Here is a 25,244-nt window from a genome sequence, read left to right as displayed (position 1 = left end):
ACAGACACTGCAGTGGCAGGCCTGAGCCATGTTTACAGGGCTACTAATGTGGGTGGCACAATCAGTGCTGCAGGCCCAGTAAATCAAATATGCCAATCATGGATAAACCAATCAACAGTACAATTTACACAGAGAGCATATGCACTTTAGCACTAGTGGTAAAGTGCCCAGAGTCCTAAAGCCAAAAAAAACTGGTCAGAAAAATTAGGAGGAAAAAGGAAAAAAGAATGGGGATGACCCTGCAAAAAGGGCCAGGTGCAACAACTCACAACATGTAAAAGCGCTTGCGTGCTGACGAAGGTAGAGAAAGATGGGAAAACTATTTTAAAAAACTGAGAAAGCAGCAACCAGTAAGAGTGGATCAGGGGGTGTGAGTCTCTGGCAGTGGATTAAAGAGGCCTGGGCTGAATTGAAAACTACACAGCTCTGGTAATCGGTGCTGGTTTTTGAGCACAGCTTTGGGAACCGGTTCCCATTCATTTACAAATTAAGCCATGACGGCTTTGTTTTTGAACAAAGAAGTTCCGGGTTTGACGACTGCCAAGGGAATGAAAAACACTTGCCCTTAAGGCACATTAGAGCCTCTGTCCGGGGGTCATTACAGCTCCATCTTTTTAATGTCAGGTGAGCCTGGAATGTGACTAACAACCCCCCCCCCCCCCCCCCAGGCCCTACCTATCTCTTAGGAAATCTGCGTCACTGGCAAACTGCCCTCCTTCTATGAATATAGCTAGAGGCGCAGCTACCATTGATGCAGCAGGAGCAGTGACCCCAGGCCTAGAGGGCCCATTGAAAACTGATAGAGGCCATTCTTGCTTGCACCAGGGCCTAGGGCGGTCGTGTTAACTACTGCGTAGGGGTCAGGGGTCGGAGGCCTACCCTCTCCTGCAAACCAGAACCAGTGCCTCATAAATGTTGTTTTGTTAGGGTGACCAGGTGACTCCATGTTACAAAACACCAATTTACAATTCCTGGGCTTTGCATTTCACGTACTAATGTTATCAAATGTGTTGGTTCAGTGGGCGCAAGGAAAATGAACCAAGACTGTAATTCCCAGAATGCACTGACATCTTTGGAACGTAACGTAAATGATGCACTGACACCTATGGTTTCAGTGGATAAGTGGCGCTTCAGTGACATGGTGCTTTAGTGTGTGTTCCTCCTTTGTGTGTGTTTCCATTCTCCGGTAAGCACATCTTACACAGTTCACAGGTGTCACAAGGCCCCATGTTGTGAGGGTGATTTTCAGCCAATCCTGAACTTTCCTACCAACATCAATAAGCATGCAGAGAATCCTAGTTTGGATTTTCCCATTAAATGTATCATGCACAGCGTTGATCGTTGAAATTCCAGGACTGCCTGAAATGTCCTCATGTCACGTGACCGGTTGACAGATGTGCACCGTTAACGCAGCCTGCTCGAGCACAGGGGCTTCAGTGTTTGCTGAGGGAGGGGAATGAACAGTTTCTTGTCTTATTTTCAGAACCCTCGCTGTTGCTGTGCCCCTGAAGTGCCACAGTGATGCCAGCCCTGGGAATGCCAGGAATGGAATGCTGTGAGTTCCCAGTGCTGGCGCCTGCCTTAAAAAGGCCTGGTCCTGCCAGCTGGGGAGAAGGTCAGGACTTGACCCCAGCACGCTTCCCATCCCACAAAGCCAGTACGGGGTCTGTGAGGTCTCTAGTGGGTTCATACCTAGTGCCTGATAGCCCCCGGAGAGGGAACGGAGACCGTGTGGACCGAGCCACCAGGAGGCCCCGTGAAGTAAGTGACCTACTTTAAATTGGAAAAAAAAGAACTACAAGTCCCAGAATGCACGTCTGTACGCACACGTGACGTGCAGGGTGCGGACAAGACTCCCCGTTGCCGGCATCCCCCGTGGGTCCGCTTCCGGTCATAGAACTGATGCATTCCGGGGCTTGTGTGGCCTATTGGCGCCCTCAGCAGAGAGGCCAAGGAATGAATGGGCACAGAAGTTCAGACCGAGGAGATTGCTTATGTTGCACTGACTGAGAGCGTGACGAAATTGTACTGTTGTGGAAACACTTTACTGTTCAGTGCTCACATAGTGCCTTCTTTGACACAAGTGATCCAAGGCGCTTTGTTTCTCAATATTTGCTGAGCAGTGTACTGTCGCATACTAATGTAAACGGGCAGGGGTAATAATGGCTCTCCATAGCCCCTCCCAGCCTTAGTTTCCTCTCTTCTCTCACCTTAATGCCCACAATTGACGTCACTCTTATCGGACAGCTGTGCCCACATCTGCATTCGTCGTCTCCTCACAGCAGTCAAACCGGTCTTAAACAGGGCCCGCGCGTGGGAACGAAAACCCACCACTGAGTTTCAGTTTGGGTCTGACCTATTTAAAACAAAAAAAAAACACTCATACAGTTTTCGTTATGTGCATCAACTTTCAAGAAACCGACTCCGAAAAACTTCCTTAATGACAAAAGGCATTCACAAACTAAATTAAAAAACATATATGAGGACCAGAGAAGGAGGAAGGAAAAGGCCGTAAACTGTAGCGCACGGGTTTACGCATGGGTGCAGCAGGTGCAGTGGCACCGGGCACCATGTGTGTGTGGGGGGGGTTGGGGGTAGGCCCTGTGAACTTCATCCCAATTTGGTCTTCTTTTAGTACCCAGCCAGGTGACAGGAGGCAGTTTTCCTGACTTGCATTAGTGCCTATGGCACTTGCACTATGCCAATGGGCTTAAGTTGTGCAGGCCCTGTCCTTAGGTGCTCCCTCCGTTGAGGCTCCCAGTCCCATCTTTATGACTGCTCCCGCGCAGATGCTGACCATAAACAATCACATTTTGCACCACAGGTGAATGTTCGGGATTTAAGGACGAAATTCCAACAACCAAGGTCTGCTTAATCAGTGCACTCAAGTTCCCCAGGTCCATCATCTGAGTAGCTCCCGCATACGGGGTTGTCCCATTGCATTCTGGGTAAGGTGACCTCCTCACTCCATGACATCATAGACCCTGTTTATTGTCCTACAGCTTTTATCTGCTGTCAGGTGTATTATATATGTATTTAACCCTGGAAAGTGAAGGCCCAAATTCCCTTCCTGTGTAAATGCCCCATAGGTGTTGAAGAATTCGATGGTGGGAACCCAGAAGGGGGTCTGGACCGGATTCCCCCTCAGAGAGTAGAAGTCCTGAACTAGTTGAGAATGAGAACTCACAAGAGTTATGTTTTGAAGAGAAAAATTCTCGATGCAGTCTCTTCAGTAGTCAAGTAGCCATATAGTTCATAACTTATTTTGTAGAGGATTTTTTCAAAGTTGTAAGAAAAGACTTGACAAGTTGCAGACTGAGTGCAGCCTTTATTCATTGATTCCAAAGTATTCAGGAAAATTAAATTGAAGATTGTAAACCAAAGAACAGCCGACACGTGTTTCGCCCTCTATGGTGAGTCCACCTAGGGCTTCCTCAAGGCATTATAATTTTCATGTAAAGCAGCACATCATGTCGTATATGGTCATAGAAACCAGCATATCATGTGCTATATGGTCCAAATACCGGTGGTTGATTTAAGGTGGAAAGACGGCACTTGTTGGCCATGTTCACGTCTTAGTATCGCTCTTGTGGGTTCTCATCCTCAACTAGTTCAGGTATTATATATGTAGGTCAATGGAAGCAAACTAAGGGACTTATTTACAAGACCCTGTGGTGCAGGGGGCGCAGCAAGTGTCTTCCAGCGCCACCGGAAAGGGCAGAAATGCACCACAGCTACAAGATGCAGCACATTTCTCTCCTCTCCCCCTGCGCTGGCGCCAAAATTAGCTGTCTAGTGCCAACGTAGGCGTTGCAGGGAATGACTGTTTATGTGCAGGAAGGTGTTCCTTCCTGCACATAAACAATCAATAATGGTGATCTGTTACTCATATATGTGCTGCAACATGCAGCACACATAGAAGGAGCAAATCCTCATTATTTAATGATTGTTTAGGTGCAGGAAGGGACACCTTCCTGCATCTAAACAATCATTCATGGGCTTTTGCTCCTTCTATGTGTGCTGTGGATGCAGCACACATAGAAAAAGCAAAAACAAGGGGAAATAAAAGTATTTCTGCAGCACACATAGAAAAAGCAAAAACAAGGAGAAATTAAAGTATTTCTTAAAGTATTTCTGCAGCACACATAGAAAAAGCAAAAACAAGGAGAAATTAAAGTATTTCTCTTCGTTGCGTGGTGGCGTTAGTTTTTGGCGCTACCTCAAGTTTACGTTTCCTTGTAAATCTGGGGCAGAGTGAAAAAGCAATTGGCGTTGCGTGGGTATGCCCACAGCAACACCCATTGCATGCCCCTCTGCTGCAGAAACTGTGTTGAGGAGCCATATCTACAGGGCAGCGTTAAGCCACGCAAAGTAGCTTAACGCCTCCTTGTAAATATGGAGACGGGCACAGTGCCACTGGAGCATCACAAAAAGTGGCGGTGGCGCTAGGGGCACGTAAATACGCCCCTAAGTGCTGTATCATGATGAGTTGCGCAGAGCAGAGCACCTGTGTTTTTTCATATGAGGCATCTAAAGCTCCGACTTAGTGCATAAACTTCAGACAGAACAGGTTGCAAACTGTTATGTTTCCAACATATTCCGTCGACCCTTTCCCAGCACCATATTTACAAAGTGGCGCAAATGCGCAACTTTCTAACCCCTTGCGCCACATTAGGCCTGCGCCAGGCATAATGTATGCAAGGGAGGCGTTCTCTCGTTAGGAAGCCCTGAAAAATGGAGCAGTGAAATGTACGAGATTTTACTGCGCCATTTTCCCTTCAGTGACGTTCCCATTGTTTGAAATAGGCCTCCACACGTAATGCTGGAGTAGCACAGAACTTCCATGTAATATTAAAAATATATATTATTGTTTATTAAATATAAATAGGCATGTAAATAACACCACATAGTAATGACTTTAAGTGCAGATAAAAAGTAAGTTGATCATAAGGGGGTGTCCTAGGTCGCCAAGCCTGGAGGGAGGCCAATGATGTGCCAGAATGCTTTTTCAGCCCAAAATATTAATGAAAGACTTGTTTGTGTTATAATATAATTCACAATCCAGCCTTGTAGGCCGCCTCTAATTTCATTAGGAGAAATTGGAACATTTTGAATGCCAGGGACTCAGATACGTTGGGAAAATGTATGATTGACTTTTGCAGAAACCAGAAATCTATGATTGAGAAGCGATCTTTGAAAATTCAAATTTTTTAATCACGAATTTCTAAAAAATGTGCAAACCAGCACTAATCTGCTTTCCTACATCAATTCGTATGTTGTAAACAGTTTACTCACAAGGCCTGCTTATGAAAACATCTCATGCTGTGGAGTTGCTACCATGGGTGGAAAATAAAATATACCTTTTTATGATTCGTTAATACTCCCGTGTGAATTGTAGCGTGGACACAATGTTCACAGCCACAAATTAACATTTTCTGAATCAACAAAACGTGTACATTTTGCACAAGCTACAGACACAATGTTGCATTCTGTTCCAACATTAATGGCTTTTGACAATGTGGCTCAGTGTATCCACCATGTAAATAGTCTCTTCTCCCATAGACACTACACAATGCCACATTCCTTTAATTCCATCCTTCTGGTGATGGGGGCACTGAGATTCCTTAGGCCTGGTCACTGAGTGCACTTAGCCAGACTCTTCATGTCACACCCAAACTACTGAGTTTTACTCTTTCTGGAACGTCTTGTGCGCTCAAGGGTATTTGGAATATTGCAATTCCTGGTGCGAATGCCACAGGGCCAGTAGCAAATGGCTTTGTCTGTGCCCAGGTGGCAGGACACAAGAAACCCAGAAGTAGTCCCATGGAAAAATATCATACCAGCCCTCTCTTGGCACAGACAAGTACCAGTACCCAGGAGCTGGGACCTGTGCACCAGGCTTGTGTTCACTTTTTAAGTGAAATGTGGACCTAAGCGGGGGATTTCAGAGGAGAATTCATACATGCAGCTGTGAGGGTGGACTAATGTGGACCCAAACAGGGGATTTCAGAAGAGAATTCATACATGCAGCTGTGAGGGTAGACTAATGAAATATTAAAATACTTCAGAATCTTTCACAGAATCCAGGAGCCATATATATCCGTAGCATCGATCCATATGTGGTGAGAAATTTACTTATCGAGTACCAGAGGCCACTGCGTCTACCTGAAACCATGCACCCAACTGGCAGAAAAAAGAAATCAAAATGTTCTAGCTGGAGGAAAAAGCATAGTTTTTTAAAAAAGCATAATGCCCTTCGCTTCCCTTGTGTCCGTTAAAAGACGCCAACTCTCTCTTCACAAGTAAGCACAAGTCCATTAGAATTATTGTTATATGACAGAGAGCAGCCATTGTGCACCAGGGTCCCTCAAAGATATAGGGGGTTATTCTAACTTTGGAGGAGGTGTTAATCCGTCCCAAAAGTGACGGAAAAGTGACGGATTTACCACCAGCCGTATTACGAGTCCATTATATCCTATGGAACTCGTAATACGGCTGGTGGTATATCCGTCACTTTACCGTCACTTTTGGGACGGATTAACACTCCTCCAAAGTTAGAATAACCCCCATAGTCTTTGTCAAATATTCGTGTTTGCTACTAATAATATCATGTCCATGTGCCAGCCTGCCGGGGGGGGGGGGGGGGGAGGGTTTCAAATATAGCACAGTACAGTTCCCAGCCAGCCCCTTGGTCAGGGGTAATCGACGGTGCCCGTATTGGCAGAGCCTGCCCACTGTGCCAGGTGGCTGTTCTCTCTGGCTGGGCATTGCCCAGGGAGCTAGGATAGGTGCATGCTACTGATGCCTCAAGCAGGGTAAAAACACTGCCCCGTCACCACAGGCCTCTCTGCCAAATTACACAAACACCATTGCCAAGTTCAGTGTACATGTCGTCCCAAAAAACAAAAAAAAACTACTTTCAAGTTATTTTCCATTTGTTCACTTGCATTCAGTGCTTTATTTGTAAAACAATCAGTGTCGGGGCCCATTGTTATGCTCAGAACCCTGCCCCTGGCACTGTCAAATATCAGGGGTGCCGAGCTGCCTAATTTCAATTCCATTTTATGCCTCCTTTATCTTGTTCATCCCAGCTTTCATTCTTTCACTGTTTTTCAATCTATCCATTCCGCCATCCTCCCCTCTTTATGTTTTTCTCTCTCTTGCTCTCGGTCAATGTCGGGTGAGGAATAAGTGGCATCCCCCAAAAATGAGTGCCAGTTGGCCCCACGTTCAAGACCGGCTCAAATCAATTACAGCCTGTGTATAAAACACCCCTGCAGCTCCACTGTCCAGCCTCCCCCCAGGGGCCTGAAGCAGTGAGATTTTCACCACTGCCTCACTCCGCTCCCAGCAGACTGCTCTGACTGCTGGTACTGCCTGCTGAGCACGGCTCTGCTCTCGGGGACAACGAAGAATGCATTAAGAGGTCCTTTAGAACAGTGCTTAATTTGAGCCGGTGGTTGCAGGCGCGGGCACCGGCAATTATTTTTGGGGACTGGCGCATATTTGTTGTGCATCAGAGAGCAAGAGTCAGAGAATCTAACAAACTGGAAAGATGGAGGAAGAAAAAGACGGAAATCCTGACATAAAGTGAGAAAGCAGGAGCCTGTGAGAGCGAAATAAAAGGGCAGGGAGTGTCTGGCCTGAGGCATTCGGTACACTGACGTTTAATAGCACCGGCACAGGCTTCAGAGCAGAGCTGTGGGCACCGGCACTTATCCCATTACAAGTTAAGTACTGCTTTACATGCTGGGGGCGGGCAGCTGGCCTCGGCTCTGCAGAGGCTGTGGCCGGAATATAGCTCACTTTATTTAAAGAGCCCTGACAGGCAGGGGTAGTTAAGCCTAATGTACAGTCATGTCTAGAACTCGACCGAGCCTGCGCCATGTTTGTTTCACGCCCTCAGCAAACTCCGAACATGAGAGGTTTTTTTTTTTTAAAGAAAAACATAATGCCCGTGATGGGCAAGGGAATGTTAGCCCTGCATGCGATTATCACCAGAACTCCCATAGAGGTCCTGTAAGGCAAATGTGGAGAAAAGTGTCCCAGCCTAAATAGGGCAGGGGGACCAAAACTGTGACCTGAGGGCTGGCAGGTCAAGGGTTTCCGATGGTGGAGTCAGCTGAGAATCTGCCTCCCAAACCCTGCTGTTCCCCACCTTTAAACTGAGTGGGGGACCATCAGTGTGCCAATTTTTTTTTTATGGATGTCCCTCATCTGCCAAATTGTAAATAAGTCTCACAAAGGGGCTGCAGTGCGGCTAGATGTCAGACCACATCTGCATCACACACATCTTCCTTTCTTCTTGCGGGGTGGCCTCCACATGCCATTTGGCCACAAAATAAGCGTTGTGCTGTGTTTCTTTCCACATGCAATCTAGCAGTACTGTTTCACGAGAAGATGTTATTCCGATGGCACCTTAAGTGGCACTAGTTTCTGTTACGCTGGCTAGGATACATGTGGGTAAGCCAATCTGTCACGCCTCAGTATAATGGGATCGGAGAATGAAACAAGTGTTTTCAAGGCTGAATAGACATCCCATTCGGCAGTGAAGACACTTCACCACCACAAACCCTTCACTGGAGTTGTCCAGTGAGCCGCTAGCCCAGTGTGCCCATGCAGTTTCTGTAAATTGCTGTTTGGGCACTGAACTATGGGCCTCATTATGACCCTGGCGGTAGAGAACCGCCAGGGCCAACGGGGGCGGGAGCACTGCCGACAGGCCGGCGGTGCTCCCTTGGGCATTCTGACCGCGGCGCTTTGGCCGCGGTCAGAACGGGAAAACCGGCGGTCTCCCGCCGGTTTTCCACTGCCCCATAGAATCCTCCAAGGCGGCGCAGCTCGCTGCGCCGCCGAGGGGATTCTGACAATCCTTACCGCCATCCTGTTCCTGGTGGCTCGCCCGCCAGGAACAGGATGGTGGTAAGGATTGTCGTGGGGCCCCTGGGGGCCCCTGCAGTGCCCATGCCAATGGCATGGGCACTGCAGGGGCCCACGTAAGAGGGCCCCGCTAGTATTTCACTGTCTGCGTAGCAGACAGTGAAATACGCGACGGGTGCAGTAGCACCCGTCGCACCTTCCCACTCCGCCGGCTCGATTACGAGCCGGCATCCTCGTGGGAAGGGAGTTTTTCCCTGGGCTGGCGGGCGGTCTTTTGGAGACCGCCCGCCAGCCCAGGGAAAAACTCATAATACCCTCCGCGGTCTTCTGACCGCGGAGCGGTATTATGGAGGGCGGCATCCTGGCGGGCGGCCTCCGCCGCCCGCCAGGGTCATAATGAGGCCCTATGTGTCAAGCAGACCAATAACAAAAGTTCTATTAGAAGTAAAACACTAACTGAAACAAATCACCGTCTGTAGACACTAATAATCAGATCCAAAATGTAATTAGAATAGTATCATGGCAGATCAATGAAAGCACAAAACCCTGGTGCCAATCATTGGCTCTTCTAGAAACCATTTGTAAAATGTCCAAAGAGATCAAGGGCTGTTTGTGGTCCTGTTGGGCTGGATCATGGCCTAACAGTTCTGAAAAGATTGCTCCGTTTAGGACAGAGTTTAGATTAATCTGTATTTGGTTTGGACACTGGTGTATGGCACAGAAAAGGCAAAAAAAAAAAATGATGCAATTAATTATATTCAGGCACACTCTCAGTGGTTAAGACTGAGTAAAGCATCTCCACCCATCATATTTTTTATTGGCTAACCAGCTGCAATTAGTGAAACTTGGATTTCCACCCAGGGCAGCGCAGGCGTCGCCTTCTAATTGTTCTAAACAAGCTTTTTTATTTTATCCTCAAATATATTTAGAAGGCATCAGTTTTCTCCTCGAAAAACATCGCCAAATCTTGGCTGGAAGATCGCCCCTTTGGTGACCAATATCACACACTTTTAAAAAGAAAAAAAACACAAGTGGAATAACAAATCGAATGGGAAATGCCCCTCCGGACGGAGGCCGCGAGCACCATACCCCTGTAGCCTGGCACTGGTGAGAAGAGCAGGGCGCGTGGACTCTGCGGCCTGTCGGCGCTTGCGCAGAGTGAAGTTAACCCGCGTCCATATTACAGGAAGATTCTTGCAACAGGTTAAGAAAGAGGAAACAATTGTGGAACTACTGCAACAATACACCACGCACAAAATTACTGTGAGTCACTTTACCAGCACGATGGGGTTTCAAACAATAAACAGGCCAAAGAATATCGTTGGTTAAACATAAAAAAACAGTACACAGTGGTTTGCATTATTTTTGCGTTTTATGGAAACAACATTGAAGTGTTTTTCCTTTGTAAATTAAAAATTTATTTAACCAAATCTTAGCGTTTATGTAATAAAAGACAGTTCCATGGTTGAGATGTCATGCTACTCTACGCCACACTGTTATGTTACGATATATATTATGTTATGTTCCTCTGCTCTGTGCATTCTTCTTTTTTGCATCTCGACCCAAACAATTTAACGTTTCCACTTGTCCCTCAAAATGCCCAAAATCGTGAAAATAGTTTCCGAAAGAGGGAAACCCTGGCCCTACCCCCAACCCCCCACCGCCTTTAACTACGTTTTTAACTGAGTTTCTGAGTTTTAATTTTCCAGCTGAGAACATGTCTACAAAAAAAACATTATTTATCTGAAAAGACTTTGAGGGGAAAAAAAAGTTGCACCGGTGTGACCAAATGTGGAAGTGAGAACCACAGGCTAAGAGCAGAGGGGCCAGCTGCTGGGGGCGGGTCATGGACCGGAAGGGGCGGGGCGTTATTTAGATAGAAGTCCATGCCACACTATGTGATCAAACAACACGAGACCGTGCACGTGGTACACTGGAATACACAAAAATATAAAATTACAACGTGACAAACCCCCATGCACCACGAATCAATGTCACCTAAGTAACACAGAAAAAGCAACGTAATACCAGACTCCACACCCAGGTTCAACACACCACAACGTGATACAACATGGGACACCAGGACACAATTATAGTTTCGATTCAAGGTGCAATGTTGCGAGCGTGATTGTCCATTAAATGTTTGTTGCGCGGCTTAAACCTGTTTTCGGTGGCAGAGGCTGTGATGTACAAATAATAAAAATACGCACACTGTAGCATAACACAAAATAAGACAACATTGGGTAATGTTAACAGAAGGTACTGATTCCCAGAATGCACCTCTCGAAGTTTCCCTTTATTTTCGAATGTCTCCTCCCAGACATCCATGGGGGTGACAAAGCTCAGTGGGGGCCTATCTGGACTATTGTCACATTATCTACACATCGACCCTAAAATAACTTTAAAGGCAGATTCCAGAGTACAGAACCGCACAGGTCAAATTGTGCTCGAAACTTTGGAAATACAATTTTCTGAAACAGGACTCAAAAGTGCTTCTTGTGGGTGAATTCCATTCCCTCTACGGTTTACGTTCAGCTTAACCCCTTGTGTTCCAGTTTCCCACCTCTCTCCTTTTGACGGACCCTGATAGTCAGGTCTGGGGGCGCCTCCTTTTACCGCCCTCGCCTCCTGCTGTATTAGCTGTCAGTGTCCTTACTTGCTTAGCCCTTCTCCATTAACCCCTTCCTGTACCTTTATCTGACATCCATTGGTCAGGGGTCCTTCCAGACTTTTTTATTGACATTGGCCCACGCGCCTCTTGTTCTTGCAGAATTGCCATTCGCTGACCGCACCTGCGCCAATCTCCCCCATAAGTTTCTCTTTGTTTAATGCGCAGTTGGTTCCTGTTTCCTTGTTTTTGATGTGATTCAATGCTCTTTGGAGCAGGTTCTGCCTCTCCATTGTTGCTCTCTCAATAAAGCTCACTGACACCTGTGTTTGGCAGAGAGGAGCTACATATATAACATTTAAATAAAGTAAAGACATTCCTAAGGCTGGAATACAAGCAGTGGGGTTAATCTGGTGCAATGGGGCTGCGCTGCTCACGCCCTCAGAGGTCAGTGACCCTCCTGACTTGTCCACTGGCCCAACTGCAGGGGAGCCACAGGTTACTACAAAATCTAATCATCTTGTAAAATGCATTAGCCTTGGGCACCAGTGGTATTTAGCAGGGCGCATTTACTTCTGAGTGAGGAGAGACTATTTGGAACTTTTAATGCATGAGAATGTATTGCTTCAAGAAGGTAAGAACTCTGATTTGAGAGTTGTGTGATGTTGTGCTTGTCGGCATTTTTTCAGATATCATGAATAGACATTATATTGTGAAAGAAACATGAGGTGGAATCAAAACTTGCCAGCATCATCATTGTTCATGAGATAAAGTGACAGGAAGTGTAGGGAGGTAAAAGAGGAATGAGGTGGAGTCAAGACCAGGCAGCCTCTGTATTCATGAGATAAATAGACAGGAAGTGGAGAGGGTGGAAGACAGAGGCATGAGATGGAATCAAGACTAGGCAGCCTCGGAATTCATGAGATAAAGAGACGGAGTGTGTGGTGGTGGAAGAAAGAGGAATGAGATGGAATCAAGACCCCAGAGCCTTGGTATTCATGAGATAAAGAGACAGGAAGTGGAAGAGGTGGAAGAAAGAGGCATGAGGTGGAGTCAAGACCCGGCAGCCTTGGGATTCATGAGATAAAGAGACAGGAAGACTAGGGGGTGGAAGAAACTGGCATGAGGTGGAATCAAGACTTGCTATCGGGCACCGCCAGTGTATGCCTCCTGACTTTTTTTCTACAAATTAAGCACTGGTGCTGCCAGCTTTTCAGGATAGATACGTCAGATCACGTCCCTACAATTAATCCAAATAGGAATTATTTACAATGCCAATGTTATCCTGAAAATGTCGGGGGGCAGCTGTCCTGGACCTACGTTTGACACCCCAAGCTAAACATACTAGAAGCACATTGTCTTGCAGTAAACCTGTTACAAAAATACGTTTTCAAGAGTGCAGCTGTCAGGGAATCCAGAGTCTGGACACAGACACGTAGTTTCCCGGAGGCTCACATTACCATTCCGGGAGGGGTGGGTGAAGTATGGAAGAGTGAAAGGATGGGTAGCTGAGTGGCTGAAACAATAGTTGGATAAGTAGGTGAGATGAGGAGTAGATGGGAGGATGAAAGGATGGCAGCGTTAATGGAAATCTGAGAGGGTGGATAGGTGGATGAAAAGATGGTAGAGTCAATAGAAACCTGAGAGAGATGGATGAATGGATGGATGGATGGAAGAATGGCACAGTAAATGGAGATCTGAGAAGATGGATAGATGGATGAAAAGATGGCAGCATTAATGGAAATCTGAGAGGATGGATGGGTGGATGAAAAGATGGTAGAGTCAATAGAAACCTGAGAGAGATGGATGAATGGATGGATGGAAGAATGGCACAGTAAATGGAGATCTGAGAAGATGGATAGATGGATGAAAAGATGGCAGCATTAATGGAAATCTGAGAGGATGGATGGGTGGATGAAAAGATGGTAGAGTCAATAGAAACCTGAGAGAGATGGATGAATGGATGGATGGAAGAATGGCACAGTAAATGGAGATCTGAGAAGATGGATAGATGGATGAAAAGATGGCAGCATTAATGGAAATCTGAGAGGATGGATGGGTGGATGAAAAGATGGTAGAGTCAATAGAAACCTGAGAGAGAAGAACGGAAGAATGGCAAATGGAGATATGAGAGGATGGATGGGTGGGTGATAGGATGGCAGACAAAATGGAAACCTGAGAGAGAGGAATGGATGAATGGATGGAAGAATGGCAAAGTAAATGGAGATCTGAGAGGATGGATAGATGGATGAAAGGATGGCAGAGAAAATGGAAATCTGAGAGGGTGGGCGAAAGGATGGCAGAGCACAGTAATTGGTAATTTGAGAAGATGGATGGATGACATAATAAATGGAAATCTGAGAGGATGAGCAGCAACGGTGGATGAATGAATGAATGAATGAATGGACAAAAGGATCAATTGATGTATGGAAGATTCTTTTTCTTTGATGGATGGATAAGTCAACTGATGGACATGTAGGCAGATAGATATATAGGTGGATGCATGCATACATGATGAATGTACAGATGGATGATGGATGGAATGGTGAAAGACTGAATGATGAATGAAAACCGTAAAGGTTTAACGGTGCATATCAGCAGGTGGTGGAAGAGTGAAAGGATGAACACACAGTTCTTGGGTTGAAGAGACCATGGAGCCTTTTTTGGGAGGTTCGGGCTCACATGGCTTGCTTGGAGCCATCAGAGCTTGGGGTCAAAGTGGGGGGGTTTCAACGTTCTGGCTGCCCCACCCCCCTCCACCCCCCTCTCCCCCCCTCCCCCCACTCCCTCCCGGCTGGTACCAATAGTTAGGAAAGGGATGCACGGATATAGGGTCCCACCTGGCGAGGGACCTGGAAAGCAGGATGGCTAGGGACGCGAGGACATGCGTTACTATCGCGATAGAAAGCGACACCTTGCCAGCCTGCTTGTCAACTAAGGCGCGTGCTCTCTGGGAGCGACAGTAATTACTTCAGAGAAGCATCAGGAATCCTTGGAGGTGGATCACGCCTGTGCCCCCTGGCCTCGCGGTGAAAAGCGTAGTCGGCTGGTAAGAAAGAGTTTTGGGGGGAAATAGCACTCAATCAAAAGCTACTGAGTACCAATTGTTCGACCCTCGGAAAGGCACAATTAAACTCTCATCCACCTAAAGAGGATAAAATCACCACTTGCTAAATTAACAATCTTACTAAGTCACTTAGATATCTCCAGGGTTTCATCACTGCAAACACACGCGCCCCTTTCTAGTATTTCATATCCCGATCCGCCACTGACAGCACATTCCTGTTGCGATTATCCAATGAAACCGCTTTTATTACAGCGCCTTGAGGCCCTCACGGGTGAGTAGTGTGCTTTACAAATTCCCGATTGATTTATTACTGGAACCACCGAATATTATAGCGCATTTACTGCGGGGAGCGGGAATTAAAGGCGCACTCACTGCTAGAGTCAGTGAATCATAGAACATTTACTATTCCAATCAGCAATTAAGTCACATTTGCTGTAATAGGCATCCGCGCATACGTCAGTCATTAAATGAGTCTGCTAAAGTGAGCAGAGCTGCACCAGGATATTTAAAGAAGCCCCACCTGTGCTTGGATCAGCTACTCACAGTGGATTTTATATTCGAATTAGTCAATGAAAGTGGATTTAGCAGGTGGGATAACTTTTTTTGCCAATGACCCTGTTGGAAAGAGCTGAGTGTAACTCGCCAGTGACCGGTGTGATGCACAAAATAACACATTCATCCCTTCATCCATCCACAGAACCTACAATGAGTGCCGGGGAAAGGGTGCCTCTTTTATGGTGAGGCTTAGGCACCCCAGGGTTTACCCGCAGTGCAATAACAAAAACAAGTGTTTCCTATGACTGACCTATTATTTCTAACACTATTATCAGAATCAACCAATGAAAAGCACAATTATTACTTGAATAAATCCCACTCCTGTATTTACTAGCTCAGTCAGCCAATGCAATCTTATTTACTCTTCGAGTCAGCCAATCAGAGTGTACTTATTAGATGAAATAACCAATGAAAGAACAATTGCTACTAGAATGAACAAATCAGAGGGCGTTTACTACCTTAATCTATCAATGGAAGCACGTGCACTACCCGGATCTAACCCAGAAATACTTGAACCAACTAATTGGATTAACTCTGTATTAGCTGAAATAAGCAAACTCATTTCTCTCATACTGACAACTTGAAATGATCAGTCTGTGCAGAAATCTTATTGGCCATCGCAGATAAGGGAACTTTAACTGCTCACTGAGGCTGAGGATGTTCTGTCTTTCTTTGAGGGGTTTGATCCCACTGTTTGAATTCCACTGATAGCTTTGGTAAGCCTGGAGTTGGAACAGAACATAAGGGTGAGGTGAGGGCATCGCAGAGTCCTGATCCACTGAATATAACCAAGGAAGGAGGTCAGTGTAAACTCCACAAACGAGACCTGACGGGAGGAAGAGGAGTTCTTACAATGTGCCATGATGGGCTGGAATAAAACGTACCCACCATTAACTCTACGGAATTGTATGAACGAAAGGGAGGAAATTCGATTTATTTTACAATACAAGTTTCCATTCCGGGGGACCCATGATATATGCTGGTAAATTCTCTATAAATGGAGTATAAAACCAAGTACAGGCGCTTAAATGGGGCTCAACAGACCATCCGATAGCCCGAGCCGGACTCGTAGACATCGGCCAGGCTTCTCATAAAGGCCACACATTGTCACATAGCAAGGGCAGACCCTCACGTTCCCTCATCAGGCCTGACGGTGACCCTCACACAGCTCAGACCAAGCCTTGCTTTGCCCCCAATAGACCCACAGACCTTTGCACAGCCAAGAGTAGACCCTTAGATACACAAGAACAGATCTGCATACCCCCAAGAGACCCTCACATAGCCCACAAAAACTCTGAAACAGCCCTCAAGTACTCTCACATACATAGGATGGGCCCTCGCTCATCCCCCACAGACCTACATCCAGCCGCCATAGCACATTTATATAAATAAGAACAGGTTCACACGGTCCCTGAGGTCAGTGATGGAACTGGAAAAAAATTGCTCCAGGAACCCATAAGTTGGGGGTCAAGGTGTGCCTGAGGAAAGGGGGTTGAGTAACGAGGAGCGGAGCTTGAAAAGCAGAATCTGACAGTCAATTTATACATTTAGGGCCATATGTACGAACACGTTTTCCCATAGACACAGGATGGGTAAAACCCTTTGATACATCTGGCCCTTAGTAATTAAAACATCTGCTACAAAGAAATTGGCAACAAGGACAAATGTCACAAACATCCGTCCTAGATCACCTAATTGGTAACAAAGAGGCTTCATTTTAAATGATCTTCCAGGGAAAAGACACCTGCTGCGTTCACCAGTAATTTTGAGGGGATTATAATAGTGATACGATAACTGGTGGTTCGTGCAGATCGGGAGGAGTTCTGTGTTTCGTTCAATCACAGGCGGGACTCCTGCAGTAGCACAGAGAGGTAATGCGTCTGCTGTAAAGCACATCATGCAACACGCAGATCAGGCTACTGCTTTTAACACTGACATGATTTTATTGCATCTGAGTCAAAAGTTGCAGTGCTTCTTATGCATTGCTCTATTTACCGGCATCAAGGAGCTGCACGCAAACTGTAAATGATGAGTTTAAATCCTTATTGTTTTTTTTCCTCAATCTGTTGTTATTCTAAGATTGCAAAGTAGGACTCCTCTAAGAATTGATAAAGTCTTGGTACTTACAGGCAACCCCAATCCCTGTGTTATGTTTTATATCCCAGGTTTGTGTTTCTCCTGCCGTTCACTCTTTACATTATGGGCCTGATTTCGACCTTGGCGGAGGGGATTACTCCCTCCCGAACGGGATGGATATACCGTCCGCCGTTTTACAAGTTCCATAAAATATAATGGAAAATGTAATACGGCGGTCGGGATATCCGTCACATTTGGGACGGAGTAACTCCCCCACCCCGCCAAGGTCGTAATCAGGCCCATAATGTCTGCAAGTGTGGAAGGTTTGTGTGATTCCTACACTTTACAACCCTCATTGTTTTAAGTAACATATATTGTACACTAGTGGACACACTTGTATGGTTTATTGTGTGCCTGACACCCTACACTGGGATGAGTGGCGCTATAAAAGAACTAAATAAAAAGGACTAAGTGCCATTCAAATCATTATTAGTGTAATTACTCAGACACTGATAGCTCTTGCATTCTTCCAATGCATGATTGGCTCTTACATAGTGGGGCTGAACAGAGTCAAAAACCTGCTCCCAAGTCATAGTTTCTCTTGAGTACTTGTGAAGGGGTAACAACTGTGTGCTTCTGTTTCCTTCCATTGCATTCGTGTCTGGGTGTTGGGCTCCAGATAGCTCCCAACTTGGGTGATACTTGAAGAAAAGAAGGGCTGGAGGCCCTTTAAACCAGACCTTTGCCTGTGCCCAGGTGGATGCTAAAATAAGAAGCCCTCCAGCCCCTCGTCGTCTGCAGGTTGCTCCACCGAGCAGAACTCGGTCTCGAAAGTGACACAGGACGCATTCTACATGTTTCCCGGGGTCAACTGGATCCCAGATCCAGCCCAGATTGAGCTGCCAGAACCAGGATCCCTCTACTCTCCAACACTGCCCCAGGTCCTTAAAGACCCCAGAACAGACACACATTAAACAGAACAGCCCCTACCATATATCTGTGCCACCCTTCACAAAGGGCTAGGCCATCATATTTATTCTCACACACACACACACACACACACACAGACTCTCATGTGATGCAGAACAAAGCTTCATGTTTCAGATAGTCACTGGCTGCCACGCGAAAAATGGCAGTGCTTAATTTGAGACGGTGTTTACTGGTGTGGTCCACCGGCACTCATTTATGGGTCCGGCACATATTTTTCCGCATCAGACATTTACTGGCAGCAAGAGAGTGAAAACCACACAAAGTGGGAAGACAGAACAACTGAGCACAAGGAGAAAGCCGGAGCCTACACCAGTGAGATAGAGGCAGGGGGTGTCTGTTGGTGGGTGGAAGACGCATAGGGCAGATTTAAGACCGCACAGCCTTGGTATTTGGCGAGCCAACATGTCATTGCACCACCTGAGCAGGGCTTCGGGCACCGGCAATCATTAATTTACAAATTAAGCACTGGGTACTAAAGACCCTCACAAATACCTGGAACAGAAACTCACTTCACCCAACACAGGTTTTCATGTAGTGGCTGAAAGACCTTAGCTTAGCCACTGACAGACCCTCACACGCCTCACTGAAGACTCTCACATAGTCTAGATCTTCGTGTTGCCTCAAAACACCCTCACCTACTCAAAGTCCTTCACATAACACACAGCAGACTTTCACACATCACAGAGACGTATACAAAGCTCTCATCAGACCCTCACCCAACCTAGAACAGACCATCAGCTTGCCCCAGCTGACCCTCACAGAGGTCTGGACAGGCCTCACGAGTAGTGTCAAGACAGCAACAGACCTAGAAATGGCTACTAAAAGATGCCAAATTTAGCCCGTTTCGTGGCCCCCAAAATACTAATTCACAAAAATCAACAGACACATAGCACAGGATGGAACTTCACATAACTGTCAACTGACCCTCACATACTGCACCCGACTCTCACAAGTACCTCAACGGACCTTCATAGAGGCTAGAACAGACCCTCCTATATAGCGGCCGAATACCCTCGCACAACCTCATGAAACCCCTACATACCTCAACAGACCCCCACAGAGCTCAGAAGACACCCCCACATAGCTTAACACACATATCTGAATAGAACCTCACATAACCCTAAGCAGACCCTCACACCACCCTAAGCAGACCCTCACATCACCTTAAACAGACCTTCACAGAGCCCAGAAGAGACCCTCACATACTGCACCAGACACTAGTACATCAAAGTACCTTCACAGAACCTAGAACACAGCCTCTTATAGAGCGGCTGAATACCCTCGCAAAACCTCATCAAACTCCTCCATACATCAACAGACCCTCACAGAGCCCAGAAGACACCCCCACATAGCTGAGCACACACATGCCTGAATAGACCTCACACAGCCCTAAGCAGACCCTCCAACAGCCCAAACAGACCCTCACAGAGCCCAGAAGAGACCCCCACAGAGCTTAACATACACATACCTAAATAGACCCTCACATAACCGTAAGCAGATCCTCCCAAAGCCCAAAAAGACCCTCACATAGCTCACACGAGACCCCCGCATAGCTCAACACACAAGCACACCTCAATAGACCCCTCACATATGCTAGAACTAACCGTCAGTTAACTCCAAGCAGATACTCCCATAGCCCAAACAGGCCCTCTCATAGCCCAAACAGGCCCTCACATAGCCCAAAAGAGACCCCCAAATAGCTCAACGCACAAACACACCCGAATAGACCCTCAAATATGTTAGAACGTACCCCCAGGTAACCCTAAGCAGACCCCCACATAGCCCAGAAGAGACCCCAACATAGCTCAACACACAAACACCTGAATAGACCCTCACATATGTTAGAACGAACCCTAAGCAGGCCCTCACATAGCTCAGAAGAGACAGCCGCATAGCTGAACACAGAAACACGCCTGAATAGACCCTCACATATGCTAGAACTAACCCTAAACACACCCTCACATAGCCCACAGTAGACCCTCACATAGCCCACAGTAGACCCTCACATAGCCCACAGTAGACCCTCACATAGCTCAGATGAGACCCCCACATAGCTCAACGCACAAACACGCCTGAATAGACCCTCACATATGCTAGAACTAACCCTAAGCACACCCTCACATAGCCTACTGTAGACCCTCACATAGCCCACAGTAGACCCTCACATAGCCCAGAAGAGACCCCCACATAGCTCAACGCACAAACACGCCTAAATAGACCCTCACATATGCTAGAACTATCTTAAGCACAGTCTCACATAGCCCACTGTAGACCCTCACATACTCTACCACAGACCTAGCCAGCAAAAGACCATCACATCCCGGAAAGGTGTTTCATACAGCGCTTAACAGACCCAGACTGCAAGAACCTGGAAACTGCTGAGTTTAGGCGCTGTAGCTACGAATCCCAACATCTCAGCCGTGTGCCGTCATGTCTAAGGCAGACTCCGTGCGGGCACCCATACATACGGCTGGATTCAAAGGTGCGCACACGTATGTACAAAGAGGACCATTTACACACAACCTCGAGGGGCAGGGAGTGCGCGCTCTTTACTAACTGGAAGGAAGCGGGGGGGAGGGGGCGCTCGCCCAAAAGCAGGAGAAGGGAGAGAGCGCTGCGCCTACCTGAGCTGCCGACTCCTAGTCACGTCAACAAAGAAGGGTTTTGTGGGGATGATGAGTCCAGGATCACACAGAGTCAACGAGCGATGAGGCCAGATCCGAGGAAGTCCCCGCCGTAAACACAGAGGCACAGACACCACGCTGACTCCTTCAACACCACCACGCCTCTGAATTAATGACTATTCTCTCTCTCGTCTTTTTCTCCCACCACCAGCCACTCCTCTCCGTTCCTCCACCCTCTCCTGGACTCAGAAGGCGCAGATATCAGGCCACCCTACAGACACCCAGGACCACAGCATAAAACCTGCATGTGTGTGAAAAGGAGGCGACTGTACCTTCCGTCCCTGGTCGGTGCTCACCTCCCGGGGGGTCCCTCCGGTAGGGTCAGCCGGGGCAGGGCTGTGTCACAGACCACCCTACAGACACACAGGGCCACAGCATAAAACCTGCATGTGTGTGAAAAGGAGGCGACTGTACCTTCCGTCCCTGGTCGGTGCTCACATCCCGGGGGGTCCCTCCGGTAGGGTCAGCCGGGGCAGGGCTGTGTCACAGACCACCCTACAGACACACAGGACCACAGCATAAAAACCTGCATGTGTGTGAAAAGGAGGCGACTGTACCTTCCGTACCTGGTCGGTGCTCACATCCCCGGGGGTCCCTCTCCGGTAGGACAGGCGGGGCAGGGCTGTGCCACAGACCACCCTACAGACACACAGGGCCACAGCTTGAAACAAGCACGTGTGTTAAAAGGAGGCGACTGTACCTTCCGTCCCTGGTCGGTGCTCACCTCCCGGGGGGTCCCTCCGGTAGGGTCAGCCGGGGCAGGGCTGTGTCACAGACCACCCTACAGACACACAGGGCCACAGCATAAAACCTGCATGTGTGTGAAAAGGAGGCGACTGTACCTTCCGTACCTGGTCGGTGCTCACATCCCCGGGGGTCCCTCTCCGGTAGGACAGGCGGGGCAGGGCTGTGCCACAGACCACCCTACAGACACACAGGGCCACAGCTTGAAACAAGCACGTGTGTTAAAAGGAGGCGACTGTACCTTCCGTCCCTGGTCGGTGCTCACCTCCCGGGGGGTCCCTCCGGTAGGGTCAGCCGGGGCAGGGCTGTGTCACAGACCACCCTACAGACACACAGGACCACAGCATAAAACCTGCATGTGTGTGAAAAGGAGGCGACTGTACCTTCCGTCCCTGGTCGGTGCTCACCTCCCGGGGGGTCCCTCCGGTAGGGTCAGCCGGGGCAGGGCTGTGTCACAGACCACCCTACAGACACACAGGACCACAGCATAAAACCTGCATGTGTGTGAAAAGAAAGGAGGCGACTGTACCTTCCGTCCCTGGTGGGTGCTCACCTCCCGGGGGGTCCCTCTCCGGTAGGATCTGCCTTGGTCGGTGCTCACCTCCCCGGGGGTCCCTCCGGTAGGATCTGCCCTGGTGGGTGCTCACATCCCCGGGGTCCCTCTCCGGTGGGACAGGCGGGCAGGGCTCTCTCCTGCTTGTCAAACACTCCGCTCAGTGGCTCGCTGCCTGCTGCCGAGTGTGTGTATATATAGCGTGACTTTGTGAGTGGTTGTCTGTGCGTGAGAGGGAGGGGGCGGTCTGTGAATAAGGCAGCTTCCCCGGGACCTTCTGTCCTGCGCCCCTCTTTCGCCGTCAGCCACGAGACAAGTTGGCATTGCAAAATGGCCCTGGGTGCCTGAGTCAGGCTCGGTGTGAACCCCTCAGCCAGGGTGGGGTACAACTGAAGCCAGAGGGTGGGCATGAGCCCCCGGAGTCAGGCGTGGCCCCCCTCCCCGGCATGAGCAGCTCCAAGGCAGCCTTAGGAAGTGTGCGAGAAACCACCGACCTCCTCCCGGGAGCTGCTGTGTCACGGAGATAAGAGGCATTTTAAAACAAGCGCTGGCAAATGCCAGAGGTCCAACCTCTCACTGCACCATTTATGCCATATTCTTGGTGCAGAAAGAAACACAGGAAAGTGGTAAATACAACATTCTTTTTGTCACGCGCTCGGTGCAGCAAGATGCAGACATTCATCTTAAAACTGCACTAGTCGTGCTGTGCTTAGGGCATCTAGGCGCCAAAACACATTGTAATGCTGTTCCCATGCAGTCTGTACAAGTACACGTACACGTTGTATTGTCATGTGTGTGTAGTGTAGGCAAACAAGAAAACACGGTTCTATGTGCATCGTGTGCTTGGCGTGTGCAGGCACACACAAAACTGCCAGTGCTGCACTGTTTGCGTCAAGTGCTGACTGCATCACACACAGGCTGAAAACTTTGTAATTGACAAGAACTATCTGCATCATGTATGTATGCACATGGCACGCGGACTGTAAGCACTTCACAATTTGCATCATGTGTGTGTGCACAAGGCACGCGGACTGTAAGCACTGCACAATTTGCATCATGTGTGTATGCACATGGCACGCGGACTGTAAGCACTGCACAATTTGCATCATGTGTGTATGCACATGGCATGCGGACTGTAAGCACTGCACTATCTGCATCATGTATGTATGCACAAGGCACGCGGACTGTAAGCACTGCACAATTTGCATCATGTGTGTATGCACAAGGCACGCGGACTGTAAGCACTGTACAATTTGCATCATGTATGTATGCACAAGGCACAGAGACTGTAAGCACTGCACTATTTGCATCATGTGTGTATGCACAAGGCACAGGGACTGTAAGCACTGCACTATTTGCATCATGTATGTATGCACAAGGCACAGGGATTGTAAGCACTGCACTATTTGCATCATGTATGTATGCACAAGACACGCGGACTGCAAGCACTGCACAATTTGCATCATGTGTGTATGCACATGGCATGCGGACTGTAAGCACTGCACTATCTGCATCATGTATGTATGCACAAGGCACGCGGACTGTAAGCGCTGCACAATTTGCATCATGTGTGTATGCACAAGGCACGCGGACTGTAAGCACTGCACTATGTGCATCATGTGTGTATGCACAAGGCACGCGGACTGTAAGCACTGCACTATCTGCCTCACATGTGTATGCACAAGGCACGCTGACCGTAAGTGCTGCACTATTTGCGTCATGTATGTATGCACGTCACACGGACTTTAAGCGCTGCACTATTTGCATCATATGTGTGTGCACAAGGCACGCGAACTGTAAGCGCTGCACTATTTGCATCATGTGTGTGTGCATAAGGCACGCAGACTGTAAGCACTGCACTATTTGCATCATATATGTTTGCACAAGGCACGCGGACTGTAAGCACTGCATTATTTGCATCATGAATGTATGCAAAAGGCACAGGGACTGGAAGCACTGCACTATTTGCATCATGTCTGTATGCACAAGGCATGCGGACTGTAAGCCCTGCACTATCTGCATCACATGTGTATGCACAAAGCACGCGGACTGTAAGTGCTGCACTATTTGCATCATGTATGTATGCGCATGTCACACGGACTTTAAGCGCTGCACTATTTGCATCATATGTGTGTGCACAAGGCATGCAAACTGTAAGCGCTGCACTATTTGCATCATGTGTGTGTGCACAAGGCACGCAGACTGTAAGCACTGCACTATTTGCATCATGTATGTATGCACAAGGCACGCGGACTGCAAGCACTGCACAATTTGCATCATGTGTATATGCACATGGCATGCGGACTGTAAGCACTGCACTATCTGCATCATGTATGTATTTTACAAGGCATGCGGACTGTAAGCGCTGCATTATTTGCATCATGTGTGTGTTTGCACAAGGCACGCGGACTGTAAGCACTCCACTATTTGCATCATGTGTGTATGCACAAGGCACGCGGACTGTAAGCGGTGCGCTATTTGCATCATGTGTGTGTGCACAAGGCACGCAGACTGTAAGCGCTGCTCTATTTGCATCATGGATGTATGCACAAGGCACGCGGACTGTAAGCTTTGCACTATGTGCATCATGTATGAATGCACATGGCATGCGGACTGTAAGCGCTGCACAATTTGCATCATGTATGTATGCACATGGTACGCAGACTTTAAGCGCTGCACTATTTGCATCATGTATGTATGCACATGGCACGCGGACTGTAAGCGTGCACTATTTGCATCATGTGTGTGTGCACAAGGCAGGCGGACTGTAAGCACTGCACTATGTGCATCATGTATGTATGCACATGCCACGCTGACTGTAAGCACTGCACTATTTGCATCATGTTTGTATGCACATGGCACGCGGGCTGTAAGCACTGCACAATATGCATCATGTATGTATGCACAAGGCGCAGGGACTGTAAGCACTGCACTATTTGCATCATGTATGTATGCACAAGGCACAGGGACTGTAAGCGCTGCACTATTTGCATCATGTGCTCAGTGACAGACACAGTGCAGCTTGCAAGCGTTGCAGTATTTACATCATGTCTTTAGTGTATGCAACTGAACATGTCACATGTAGGA

The 25,244-nt window shown here is 47.8% G+C and overlaps 1 protein-coding gene across 13 annotated transcripts in view; it reads right to left on the bottom strand.

Moving 5' to 3' along the window:
• The window catches only part of TBXA2R (thromboxane A2 receptor), a 148,506-nt gene extending 125,892 nt beyond the window's left edge, over positions 1 to 22,614 (bottom strand). Inside the window, exons 1-3 of one of the 13 annotated variants that reach the window (XM_069217139.1) lie at positions 22,252 to 22,614; positions 21,846 to 21,869; positions 2,211 to 2,356 (exon numbers count right to left, since the gene is read on the bottom strand). The gene's annotated coding sequence lies outside the window, so the exon portion shown is untranslated. Of the gene's footprint in view, positions 1 to 2,210; positions 2,357 to 20,800; positions 21,068 to 21,132; positions 21,177 to 21,274; positions 21,443 to 21,845; positions 21,870 to 22,133 lie in introns of those variants that run through there. The other 12 variants (XM_069217137.1, XM_069217136.1, XM_069217140.1 and 9 more) reach the window with 12 other exon arrangements.
• Between the last annotated feature and the right edge of the window lie 2,630 nt (positions 22,615 to 25,244).

Source organism: Pleurodeles waltl, chromosome 12 (assembly GCF_031143425.1).
Source record: "Pleurodeles waltl isolate 20211129_DDA chromosome 12, aPleWal1.hap1.20221129, whole genome shotgun sequence".
Classification (NCBI taxonomy): Eukaryota; Metazoa; Chordata; class Amphibia; order Caudata; family Salamandridae; genus Pleurodeles; species Pleurodeles waltl.
Note: the sequence above shows the minus strand (reverse complement) of the source record. Positions and strands in the feature narration are given on the sequence as shown.